Here is an 11,193-nt window from a genome sequence, read left to right on the forward strand (position 1 = left end):
CTGGTCAGGAACCTGTGTGTATCATTGTTCCGGTTACTATGCACATGTTACAGTGGCTAATACAAATGTCTTTGAGCAAGCTCGGCTTTCACATGCATTTTTCCACCAAAATGCCAGGGCAATACAAAACCAGTTTTCTTTATCAAGGCGTCAGGCTAAAGACATCATTGCCACTTGCCCTGAATACCAGAGGACTCCCTCTCTTCAACAGCTAGTGGTGTCAACCCTCGGGGACTCACTCCTCAGAATTATGGCAATCTGACGTCACTCACTTCGCTGCACTTGGAACGTTAAAATGTGTACATGTGTCTGTTGATACCTTTTCTGGAGCAGTGTCTGCATCCTGCCATGGAGTGGGGAGTCAAGCATTGCCCAGCATTCCCCACTCACTGACCGGACAGGCCATTGTGGAGCGTACGCATGGCACGCTAAAGCGTCTGTTACAACAACAAAAAGGGGGAGATGGAGGGGATCAATCTACACCTCACGAAAGGCTAAATAAGGCATTATAGGTCATGAACTTTTTAAACATTTCCCCTGCCTCACAGGTGCCACCAATATTGCGTCACTTCTCATCAGATACCAGATCAAGAAGAGGTCCAGGGCAAGGCTCAAGTGTTAGCAAAAACCTGGAGAGTGGTAACTGGGCAGGACCAGATCCTTTAATAACCTGGGGAAGAGGTTATGTTGTGTCTCCACAGGTCACGGTCCTCGGTGGTTACCGGCAAGGTGTGTGTGACCACACCCGAGGCGTGAGAGGCAGCTTTTGGTGGACACTCAGGAGCCGGCTGTGGGTGCTGTGGATGCCCCTGTGCCGACAGTTTGTGGTCTCTTCGACTGATCATTTAAGCAGAATGGATGGGCAATGCTTGCTGCTGCAATAGGACCAAATACACTATCTCTGTCCTTAATCACACTGCAGTTGCCAACTCTTTTAAGAGAAAATGCTGACAGTAATTGCAACTCCTTGATGACATATAGAAGCTTATTAGTCACCAGTGAAAGATGTAGCTTAGATAAAATGTAGTTCTTAATAAGGATGAAATGCTATAAGATGTGTGTATTCAACTTTCTTTCTTTAGCAATATTAAGAAGCAAGACCTCAAGTGTTTAACCTTATTAGAAACTCCCTTGGTTTTCCCCCTTGAGTGGTGGCCAGGCTCTGGGTGGAACCCAACAGGAGGATGAGAGCAGATGTTTCCGCTCAAAGAAAGTTGCCAGTTATTTTGGCCTGCTGATTTAGATATATGAGGCTGGACCTGCTTGCAGCGATGTTGGATGCCTCACCTACGGATGGACGCATCGCGTAGGATTTCCGGTTTGCGAGGAAGGGCACTCTAAATTCTCGCTGCATCCAGGGTTCCCCAGCAATTGCGGATCTGAATGTTAGTACCCCATTAAGTAAGTGTGCTATTCTGTATCTTCCTTATTTTGTAGCACTTAGTCATATGCTTTATGGCAGTGATGAGAGTGCTTGTGTGAAGAAGACGTGTGCTGAATCTGATTTTGTGTGCATCAGTGGTCAGTGTGTGCCTAACAGATGGCAGTGTGATGGGGATCCGGACTGCGAGGGTGGGTCTGACGAGAGTGCTGAACTGTGCCATATGAGAACATGCCGGGTAAATGAAATCAGCTGTGGTCCTCAGTCAACCCAGTGTATCCCAGTGTCCTGGAAATGTGATGGTGAAAAAGACTGTCCTACTCTTTTCAACTAGTGACTGTAACTGCTGTTTTATTTTTAGCCTTTTGTAGAATTGTTTTAGGTATGCTGTGTTTTTTGAAGTTTTTCTAAACCTTAATTGATAAAGCTCTGAAACAAGTCTTGCAGGTGCAGCTGTAAAACAAAGAAGGGGGAGATGTGGGAGGCATTGGCCTGTCAGCCTTGCACAGCCTCTGAATCAGCAGCTAGGCTTTGATGAGAAACAGGCCTTGGGAGAAAGATAAGAAGCTGCTGAGCTGTGCCAAGGTGGCAGAGGAAAACAACGGCCAGCTGCAACACTGAACTGTGGGAAAGTGCTGAGCTGTGAGAAGTTACCACTGCGTGAACAGCACGTGAACGAGAGGGTGATTGGTCTGCACAGCGCGTGTTAGAGTGGTCTGATGCTGATAGGAGAAAAGGTTGATAGCTGTCTGATTGCTGATTTGCTAATTATGAAGTAAGAGCTTTGGCGAGAGCATAAGTATGTACTATTGGAAAAATAAACAGCTTTGCTTGTTATAACTCTCATAGAGTTGTGCAGGTCCGATATCCTCCCGCAACAAGTACCCAAGATACAAGGGGCTTCTGGGCCAGTTACAATGGGATGTTTTTCCCACTTGTCCCCGGTCAAGCTAACCTCGGCCTCCAGTACTGACAGTTCTTGACATCCGCCTGTCACTCCTGAGATCCAGATAGGTTCTGCCCCTCTATAACTTGATGGCATTAATGTACACTGTGCCCCGGTGTCGATTAAAGCCTGGTACTTCTGTGGATTTGATGTGCCAGGCCATCGAATCCACACTGTCCAATACACCCGATCATCCCTTTCCTCCTCCTGGCTGGAGGCAGGGGCCCTCTATTCCTGTTCTTGGTCAGAGTATTCACTGTCTGACCCTTGCCGTGCCAGGCCGGAGACTCCTTCATCAGGGCCAAGGGAGGTGATCTCAGTCTTCCTGTATCTGGGAGATCGCTGATTACTTTCTTGTGGTTTCACACCAGCTACATTAACAACCTTCTTGGATGTCTTCTTCTTGGCAGGGGTCTTTCCTCGCAATTAATTCATGTACACGAGCTTCCAACTTGAAGGTGGGTTGACCATCCCACTTCCTCATGTCCTCCCCCTGGTCACGCAGGAAGAACCAAAGTTCGCCACGTGTCATGCGCCTGGGTTTCCCTTTCCCTCTGACTGGGGCGGAAGAGAACCGATTTCTTGGGGTGCTCCTGACATCCAGGGCGCTCGCCCGTAGAGATGAGGAGGTACCAAGACTCTCTTCAAAGTTCTGAAGCCAGGAAGAGACTGCCTCCACAGTTGGCGTACATCTTAGTCCTTCTCCCACATCCATTTCTGGATAGTACATCGCAGCCAAGCCGGCAGAATACGAGGATGGCGCACCTTTAATCACCTTCCTCCACATGGCCCGTGTGCACAGGACATCCTCTGGATTTTTAGGGGCTTCATCATTATCTGGATCACTATAGATGACTTCCAGCACTGCTAGTTCTCTCAGGTACTGGACACCTTCATCCGCAGTAGCCCACTTCCCTGGGGAGTTGTCCGTAAGATCTTCCTTGAAAGGATATCTTGCTTTAACACTTGAAAGGAGCCGTCTCCACAGACTGCAAATTGCTGTCTCTTTTCCAATTCCCCTTTCAATTCCTCGATCTCTAGCAAGGGAACCCAGCTGTTGGGCTTCCTTATCTTCCAGCTGCTGAGCATCAGCCCCATTATCCCAGCATCGAAGCAGCCAGGCAGCAATCCGCTCACCCGGCTGGCGGCGATAGTCTTTCCGCAGATCTCGCAGTTCTGATGACGTCAGGGACCGGGTAGTTTCTGCCTCCTGTTTGAGTTCTGTTATTCCCTCTTCTGACCCCTTTGCTGAAGGACCCGCTTCTTCCTCCTCTTTTTCGTCCCTTATTAATCGAGGGTATGGCCCTGTTGTTCTCCTTGTCCACTGTTTCTTTTTTACTACTGGGGCAATCTCTGCTGTTGTTGTTTTTGTTTGAGTTCCCATCTCCACCACAGTCCTTTGAGAGCACTGAACTGCAGCTCGATAAGCACAGGCCAGGCCCCAGTACAGCGCTGGGAGTTGCTGATTTTCACTGGGATAGGCAAGGCACCCTTCTATCAGGTGTTGTGTCAATTTTGCGGGGTTGCTTGCCTGTTCAGGGGTAAGATCCCAGGCTACAGGAGGTGATAACCGTCCTAGGAATCTGCCCAAATCCTTCCACTCCCCCTGCCACCCAGGGACAGGCCGCCTCAGGGCACATTTTGGTATTGACTCACCCAAAATTTGCTTTCTCTTACACCAAATACATAACGAGCTCCACACAGCCCACAACAGGCGAACAGCATTAATGAACAGTATCAAAGAGCTAACATAAGGGTGAATAAGTACCTCGGGAGCCTGCAGAATAAAACCACTCATGATGTTCCCAATTTCTTCCAGCATGTTCCCGAGCTTAGCAAAATCAAGATAAGCAGAGCAATCAACAAACCCGTGACCAGCACAAGAGCTTGTCGCTTACTAACTGCTATAGCTATAGCACAATTAATATAAAACTGCCGTTGTCCTGCCCCACGTTGGGCGCCAAAAAAGACTGTGGTGGTTTGACCTTGGCTAAATGCCAGGTACCCACCAAGTCGCTCTATCACTTCCCCCCCCTTCCCCCTTCTTTTTTTTCTCAACAGGGCAAAGAGGGGAAAGAAAATAAGATAGGGAAAAAAACCCAACCCTTGTGGGTAAAACAAAAGCAGTTTTAATATAAGCAAAGCGAAGCAAAGGTCCGCGCGCGGAAGCAAAAAAAGCAAACAGATTTATTCTCTACTTCCCATGAACAGGCGATGTCGGGCCTTCTCAGGAAGCAGGGCTCCCATACGCGGAGGGGTTGCCTCGGAGGACCAAGGGTGACCCCACCCCTTCCTCCTTTCTCCCAGCTTTATACTGAGCAGACGTCAGATGGTCTGGAATATCCCTTTGGTCAGTTGGGGTCAGCTGTCCTGGTTGTGTCCCCTCCCAAGATCTTGCCCACCCCGTCCCACTGTGGGGGGGGGAAATGTCGGAAAGAGCCTTGGTGCTGTGTAAGCACCACTCAGCAGTAGCCACACCACCAGGGTGCTATCAACACCTGTGGAATTGCTGGAGAACAACGAACATGTTATGAGCGATCCAGACCAAGGGGCCTCACTGTAACAACAGGCTGCAGCTGTGTTCAAGGACATAAGCAAGGCCGAGATAGATTGAGAAACTACATTCCTGGGCAAAAGATAAAGAAGTTGGACTGTCGAAAACAGGATGCCTACCTAGTGGGAGAGCAGCGCGTGGCCACCACACCGGGACCAATCATAGAGGGCAGAAGGACGCGTGAACAAGTAGCTTTAGCCTATTAGCAATAAGATAGCGGCGCGTGAAGCCTGTGATAGTGTATAAATTGCTGTGTAGCCTTTAATAAAGTGGCATCAACTTGATCACATTGGTCATTTAAGTTGTGTCTGGGACTTCCGCGTCAGCAAGTGGCGCCCAAACAGGGACCTGCAAGAGCCTTATCGGAAGTATGCAGGACTCAAACCCTGGGGAATCGGGACCCTCCCGTCGGTGCTCGCCCGAGCAAGAGAAGACGGCCCAGAGGGGGCAGAAGCAGCCGTAGCAGGCGCTGCCCCGGCGCCCGGGAAGACGCGCGCGCAATCGCCGGGAATCTCGCCCTGATCAGGTGAGCGGCTGGGGAGGAGATGGGGTCCGTGCTAAGCAAAGATGAAGCGGCAGTGGTTAAGCTCCTCCAACATATACTCTCTAAGAGAGGATTATCTTATGATGAGGGGAACCTGAGGAGGGTGCTGTTGTGGGCTCGGCAGCACGATTTATGAAAAGATCGGTGCGGCACTGTGGGACGACATTAGCTCAGGCTCTAAAGACAGTGGGAAACTCTCCACCGTGTGGAGATTGGTCCTAGACACTCTGACAGAACTGAAAGCAGAACGGCAGACCCCCACCTCCGCTTTCGCTGCCTGGTCAGCAGAGGCAGAACGCGCTGGCGCTCAGGATTCCGCTACTGCTGGGACGTTCGTGGGATCCCTGTTCCCCAAGGCAGCTCCTAAAAGGAGGGACGGGGACGCCTCACGCGCAGCACCCGTGCGGCAGGGAAATCAAGGGCAAAAATCAACAGATTTACCACCGCTTGAGTCCCCTCCTCAAGCTCAAAGGAACCATCCCCGGAGCGCCCCACCCAACCCCACGCCCGCCGCCGCCTCGCCAGAGGACGGTGCCGACCCAGCCCTGCCCCCGTCCTCGCCCTCGTCACCGCGATCGGTGCATGGACAATCTTGTGATGGTTTACAAGATCCACGCTTGTGAGAACTAACGAGAAAACTAGAGCAACTTGAAATGCGAATGAAGGAAGCGGCTCAGCCTATTCCTACGGCACCACCGCCGCCCCCTCTTCCGATTAACCCCTTTTTTCCCAACACTGGGGGGGGGTGGTCGGGAGGAAACAGTGGCAATCGGGCCACGGCCATCGTCGGCTCAAATGGGAGGGGGGGCACTGGGAGGCGCGGGTGGTAATGGTAATCCAGCACATTGATGGTGGGGAGTTATTCGGGATGCAATAATAGAGGGGCAGTTTAACGAGCTGGGACCAATGATGTTTCCGGTAACAGTAACCCCACAAGGCAAGGAGTGGGAGGCCTGAGACTGGAAAGTGATTAAGGAGGCAAAATTAGCAGTAACACAATATGGGTTGAAATCACCATATACTAATTCAGTAATTTAGCAGATTTTCACAGCACATTTATTAACTCTGTATGACGTGCGCATGATTGTACAAACCTTACTAACAGCTTCCCAACAATTGCAATTTTTCCAACGCTGGCAAGTGGCCTGCGAGGCTGCGGCAGCCACACCCCGTCAGCGAGGAGACCCTCTACATGGGGTGCAAGCTTAGATGCTGATGGGTGCAGGCCCTTTTGCCAACCCAGATTGGCAAGCAGGGTTTCAACCGGAAGTGTTACGCTTAACCCAAGAATTAGCCCTAAAAACGGTTTTAGCTGTACACGATGAAAAGGCGGCGCCAGCATTTACAGGAGTAAGACAGGGGCCCACGGAGCCCTGTCCAAAATTTATTGCTAGACTACATGCCGCTATTAATGGTAATCCTGATTTAAATGATGAAATGAAAGTTAAATCTCTTGATGTGCTTGCTTATGATAATGCTAATGAGAAAACTAAGAAAGTCTTAAGCCTCCTACCGCGAGAATCTACTGCAGGTCAGCTGCTGGAGGCAGCAGAGCGAATGCTTGACCAGGAGAAAGCTGCCTCTATGGCTGCTGCGGTGGGAGCTGCAGTAACACCAATTGTCAGAGGCAAGCAGAATAAAGGGAAGCGAGATAAGAAGTGTTTTAATTGTGGGAAACTGGGTCATTTTAAAGCAGAATGTCAACAAAAATGGTGTGAGCACTGTCAAACAGATAGCCATTATGCTCGTGTGTGTCGGAAGAGGGGAAACAGGAGGCAGAGCGCGCCCCGCCCTCGCGCGACAACACAAGTCCAGGGTGCTTGGACCGCTGCTCCGCTGCCACCTCCGGAAGCGCAGGGGTGGACTTGGCAACAGCAGTAGCTATTACACTTACAGACACTACAATACATCTGGTTGATTCTAATCTGGTGGGACCTCTGGGTCATGGTTTAAGTGCCTTATTAATTGGACGTTCCTCAGCATCTAAAAAAGGTATTTTTGTCATCCCAGGACTTATTGATGCTGACTTTGAGGGAACAATTAAAATCATGGTATACACACTTACTCCTCCTTTGACTATCATGGAGGGATCGAAAATTGCTCAGCTAATTCCATTTGAATCAAAAGTGCCTAATGCAGAACAAAAGAAGAGAGGTGAAAAAGGCTTTGGGTCCACCGGACAACCAGATGTTTTGTTAGCCATGGACATTAGTCGGGGGAAGCCAGAGGAGCAGATGGAGATGAGACACCCTAATGGACAGACGAGTAAATTACGAATGCTCATTGACACTGGAGCAGATGTCACAATTGTACCACTTTATCTATGGCCTAGTCAGTGGCCTTTACTGCCTGCTAATACAGGAATTCTAGGGGTTGGAGGAACTCAAGTCACATCCATCAGCAGAGACACAATAGCATTTATGTTTCCGGATGGCAAGGTAGTAACCACACGTCCCTATGTGATGCACTCACCTGTGGCACTGGTGGGCAGAGATCTGCTCAGTCAAATGGGAGCTCGATTGATTACTTCGCCTTTTTAGGCGCGGCCACGGTAGAGCAGCCAATCCTAAAATTAACCTGGAAAACTGATGATCCCATATGGATTGACCAGTGGCCGCTGAAACTGGACCGGCTGCAAATTATTAATGATTTGGTACAGGAACAGCTAGATGCCGGACATATCCTGCCTTCAACTAGCCCATGGAACACGCCGATTTTTACAATTCAGAAAAAGTCTGGGAAATGGCGTCTGTTACATGATTTGAGAGCGATTAATGCGGTTATCTGTGACATGGGCACCTTACAACCTGGTTTGCCTTCCCCAGTAATGTTACCTGAAGGCTGGGATCTGGTAGTTATCGATCTAAAAGACTGCTTCTTTACAATCCCCTTACATCCAGAGGATGCTGAAAGGTTTGCCTTTACAGTGCCATCGATTAATAAGGCCAAACCAGCAAAGAGGTATCATTGGGTGGTGCTACCACAAGGGATGAAAAATTCACCCACGATCTGTCAGTCTTTCGTCGCGTGGGCTCTGGAACCCATCCAAAAACAGTATCCTCATTTACTCATTTATCATTACATGGATGAGATCTTAGTGGCAGGAAAACAACTGGACTGTGAGACAATATTGGGCCAGCTAACATGCAGTCTCAGGGAGAGGGGATTAGAGATAGCACCAGAGAAAATTCAGAAACAGGGACCATGGCTGTATCTGGGCTGGATTATTACAAACGCAGTGATTCGCCCTCAAAAGGTTAAAATCAACACAAAAATAGAAACATTGTCTGATGCGCAGAGATTAATTGGGGATATCCAGTGGGTTCGTAATATCTGTGGAATTACGAACGATGATCTGAAACCTTTGATGCCACTCCTGGGCACGTCTGTACAAGCTCAGGAGCGCCGTCAACTGGATGAGGATCAACAGCAAGCTTTACAAGTAATTAGCAATAAAATCATGACAACTTATACTCACAGGTGACTGGATGATAAAGCTCTTTCTTTTATGATAGTTAACTCTGGGGGTAAACGTGAACACCCATTGGGGCTTATTATTCAGTTGAGTGAAACAAAACCAAATTTACGAATTTTAGAATGGATTTTTCTCCCTTTCCAGCCCAGAAACACAGTAGTTACACGTCCTGAATTATTTTCACAGCTTGTCATAAAAGGGAGGCAGCGAATTTTAGACATCTCAGGCATCGAACCAGCAGTCATCTATATACCTGTATCTCAGTTTTATTTAGATTGGTTATTAACCGCTTCAACTGCCTTTCAAATAGCAATTGCTGATTTTTTAGGTACTATCACCAATAGTTATCCATCAGCCAAGCTTTTGTCATTATTATGCCATCAGCGGTTTGTACATTTACCCTTGCGATCAGAGGTTCCAGTAGAAGGGATAACTGTCTTCACTGATGCTGGACAAAAATCTCGAAGGGCTGCAGTCACCTGGAAGGAAGGGGACACCTGGGAACATCAAATACTCCCTGGAGTGCCTGGTGACTCTTTACAGACTTTAGAACTTCGAGCTGTTATCTGGACATTTCAATGCTGGTCTCAAGAACCTCTCAATATAGTATCAGACTCATTGTATGTTGTGGGAACAGTACAACGTCTGGAAAACAGCATGGTGAAACCTGTACGAAATCCTGTGTTACATACTTTGTTGTTACAATTGCTGATGCTTTTGAACCAACGTCAGGATGAATATTTTATTATGCACATCCGCAGTCATCAACAATGTGGAGGCCTTGCGTTGGGAAACGCCTGGGCCGATCAGCTTGTCGCTCCAGCCTGGACGGGCCCTGCTGTTAACACCTTTGAACAGGCCAGGCTGTCACACCAGTTTTTTCACCAGTCGGCAAAAATGTTAGCCAGACAATTTCACATTCCTGTGGCTGATGCTAGAGGAATTGTGCAATCCTGTCCTGACTGCCAGAAGATAGGAGTCGGCCTCGGTTTGGGGGTGAACCCTCGAGGACTCCAACCTCTACAACTCTGGCAAATGGACGTGACCCATATCCCAGAATTTGGCAGGCTTAAATATGTGCATGTCTCTAGTGATACCTTTTCTCTAGCGCTCTGGGCAACAGCACAAACAGGAGAAACAGCACAGCATGTCATTAAACATATGCATGCTGCAATCATGGCACTGGGTGTGCCCGCACAGATCAAAACCGATAATGGTCTGGTCTACACTTCTCGAAAATTTACTCATTTTTGTCAACTCTGGGGTATATGTCACATCACAGGTATACCACATTCCCCCATGGGGCAAGCCATAGTGGAGAGAGCGCATCAAACCTTGAAAGTGCTTTTGCAAAAACAAAAAGGGGGAGAGGTCTTGGCTGCTGCAGAACCACTTGCAAAAGCGGTGTATGTGTTAAAGTACTTACGGTTCACAGGTGATAGAGATGAACCACCAGTAATAATACATAGTTTGGGTTTGAAATCTGGTATAAACCAATGTGACAATAATGTTGTTGTTCAATACAGGGATGTCGTTACAGGAGAATGGAAAGGACCTGCAGAACTAAGAATGACCAGTCGTGGATATGCTTGTGTTGTTACAGATACCGGCGTCAGATGGGTACCGAGTCGATGGGTGCAGCCCTGGAAAGGGGAAGTCAGGAAGAACGACACAGAGCACTAGGCTCACTCACAGGTCCTAGGCAGGGGTTTATGCTTGTGTCTCTACAGGTAACAATTCGTCTACGTAGGCCCCTGCGAACTGGATGAAGCACCCTGTGTTTTGAGGCACTTCAGAGACACCAACATCGACTGCACCTGGTTCTGACCTCGTTGCTAACAGTGCTACATCCAGCAAACAGAGAAGCCTTTTGTCTTTTACCGGGTTTGCAGTCATTTTGCGCGGCTGTTCGAATACAACCACTTACCACAGATCAGACAGAGGGACACGACATAGCTTGTAGGGGGCTTGGTTTGAATTGCCGACCCTCGGTTTTAATCGATTTTATACTGAAGCAAGTTGGTTGTCTGACTTGGTAGACGAGCCAACATATCAGTAATCTGCTAATAATACAGAAAGGCAGGCTTAAGTTTTTAGAAAGCAGCAGTAGTTTTTTTAAAGTTTTAGGCTTAATTGAAAACCTTGGACAAAGGGTTTTAGCAGAAATTAGCTCTGAAGCTTTGTAGACGTTTGGCTTTGCAGTGTGTTAATTAGAACAATAAGATAGTAGATAAGAGTTGTGGTGTTGGGAAAAACAGTCCACGAAGCTGGCAGGTGTACCAGGACAACTGAA

Source organism: Strix aluco, chromosome W (genome assembly GCF_031877795.1).
Source record: "Strix aluco isolate bStrAlu1 chromosome W, bStrAlu1.hap1, whole genome shotgun sequence".
Classification (NCBI taxonomy): Eukaryota; Metazoa; Chordata; class Aves; order Strigiformes; family Strigidae; genus Strix; species Strix aluco.